This window comes from Charadrius vociferus, unplaced genomic scaffold, assembly GCF_000708025.1.
Source record: "Charadrius vociferus isolate BGI_N301 unplaced genomic scaffold, ASM70802v2 scaffold1413, whole genome shotgun sequence".
NCBI classification, from domain to species: domain Eukaryota; kingdom Metazoa; phylum Chordata; class Aves; order Charadriiformes; family Charadriidae; genus Charadrius; species Charadrius vociferus.
Window position 1 is genome coordinate 760,161 of NW_009647827.1, and position 2,303 is coordinate 762,463.

A 2,303-nucleotide genomic window follows, 5' to 3' on the forward strand; every position below is an offset into this window, starting at 1 on the left:
GGGCAGACAAGAGATTCTCAATGTCTGTGGAGCCAGTAAGCTCAGCGCCTTGTTGCCACACATAGCCCAGAAGAAAATTTCTCCTCCCGGGCAGTGTGGACATCGAAGAGTAAGCAGATGAATGTAGCTGCGGGTTGAAACTTCACAGTGAGATTTCTAATTTCATGCCCAGCAGACACCAGAGTGGCCTGCCCTTCTCGGCATCCCTCGCCTTAGGCAACGCTGCCGCTCTCAGGAGACTTGCCAGGTCACCTCTCTTCGTTTCTTGCCCTTCTCTCCTGAGAGGGCTGGCTTATAATGTGTCTGGAAATAAAATGTCCTGGCTGTGCAGCAGGAACTCAGTGATGCTCTGACTCCCTTTGGTGGCTGACAGCTTCCATTAACTGCCACCTCCAGTCTTTTGGCTCCGAAAACAGCCCTAGAGCATCTCCTCAGACTGGTGACAAGGACCCATCTGGCTGTTGGAGCCACGTATGCGCATGTGTGTGTCCTGATCGGGACACGCTTTGTGTGAAATGCTAGTGTGAGGTGCAGCTGGATGTAGAGACTGCTCTGAACCACGAGCCTGACACATCCCAGCAGGGCCACGTGATGTAAAGGAGGGCTAGCATTCTCTTGCAAAGGCAGAAGAGCCTGAAAAGGTTGAAAGACGTGTCTCTAGGCCATTGCATGTGCTCCTGAAGATCAGCCAGCCCCTGTGTTTCCTTGTCTGTGGCTTCATCCACCCGGACAGATCATGCATCCACAGCACAGCCGGGCGGGTAGCTTGGATTTGGCAGCAGACGCAGTGCACAAGCCTGGCTGGCAGGAGCATGGAGGCTGATTTGGGGACACGAACAACAAAGCAGGAAATGCCTGAAATCACAGCTTTGCTCCCAGCTGGCCAGCTGCTTTTTGTGCTGGAGGATGGTGCCACCCCCTGGCTGTCTCACTGGTGACAGGCTGCATGTCCCACCCCGGGAAGGGCTGCTCTGGCTCCCCGGAGTGGCATGAAGCCTCCCTGGGCACCAGACCCCCCCAGACCCTGCAACCTACTGGGACCTGCCTCCCAGGGACACGCCATTTTGTCTGACAGCACAGAGGATACAGAAATCCTCACTGTCAAGTGGCCCCTTCTCAGACGCTGCTGAGACCCTCTAATCCCATCAACTTGGAGGAAAGAAGTGCCCATTTTGAATGAGGGTTTAACCCTCAGCCGAGTCTGGTCTCTCTTCTTCCCAATCAAAGATCAAGAAAGCCCCAGTCTTTACAGGGTATCTTAAAAAACAAACAAAAAAATCCAAGTCTGGTATAAAAATCTGGGCAGCGAGGGCTTAAGGGTATTGGTTGTGGATGAGCCTTTGTATTTCTTTCTTCAGGTTCCCTCTCCCGCTTGGTAGGTCTGCTAAAATTCAGTTCAGCTAATATTTGTATTAACCAAAGAAGTCCCTTTCACTGATTTGTTTCTGCCCATGCTATCCCATTCCTATCCCCTGTGTATGAACAGATGATGACTTCAGGCTTTAAAAAAGCCAGACCAAAAGGATCTTACACGGTCCTTGGAGAAATGACATGCCCGTGCCTCTGCTGCTATGCTCCCTGCTGTTAGCTGCCAGCGGGGCAGCTCGCCTCCTCGTTCTGCCAAATCAAACCCAGATGCGTGTATTGGTAAAACAACAAGCAGGAGGGAGCGGCAGCAGATCTCGCTCCTGGTTTGCATACGTTCAGGCTGCAAGGCAAAGGCTGACCTCTTTAGCAGAGGGAAAAGGAGCGTATTCAGCTCAGTGACCAGTGAGGCATTTCTCTGAGCTACCAAGCCAGAACTTAAGGGAGGAAAGCCAGGTTGAAGATAGCGGCTCTCCAGGAGACTCTCCGCTGTGCTGTAACTAACTCTCTGCGGGCCACATGGAAGACCTTTGGTAGAGGGGCCCCCGGAGCCCCTGTCAGGCCAACCCTTCTGCTGCTGTAGGCATGTAAACGCTTGCCATCAAAGGCGTTTTTTCTAGTAGAAATGGGGTGGAAGAAACAAAGCCACCTGCTTAATGCTCAGATATACACTGCAAATACAAAAGCGTCTTTTTCCCACAGTAGCATAGCTCTGAAAGAGCATCCAAAAGCGATCTGCAAGAAGAGGAGGCAGGAACGCCCTTTCTGTAGGTCTGTACATCCTGCACAGGATTCGCCCGTTATGTGCCACCACACGTTCAGGTGCCTCATTTCCACGCGGGCAGCAGGTTTCCGTGTAAGTGCGGGCGATGTCCGGGCCCCCCCGGTCCGGCCACACAGCCCGGCTGCTGGCTGAGGCACCGCTCCTCCGCGGCCAC

The 2,303-nt window shown here is 53.2% G+C and overlaps 1 protein-coding gene across 1 annotated transcript in view; it reads left to right on the forward strand.

The window, feature by feature from the left end:
- TTC12 (tetratricopeptide repeat domain 12) overlaps positions 1–2,303 on the forward strand; it is a 24,964-nt gene that overhangs the window by 3,918 nt on the left and 18,743 nt on the right. The gene's annotated exons all lie outside the window — the stretch shown is intronic.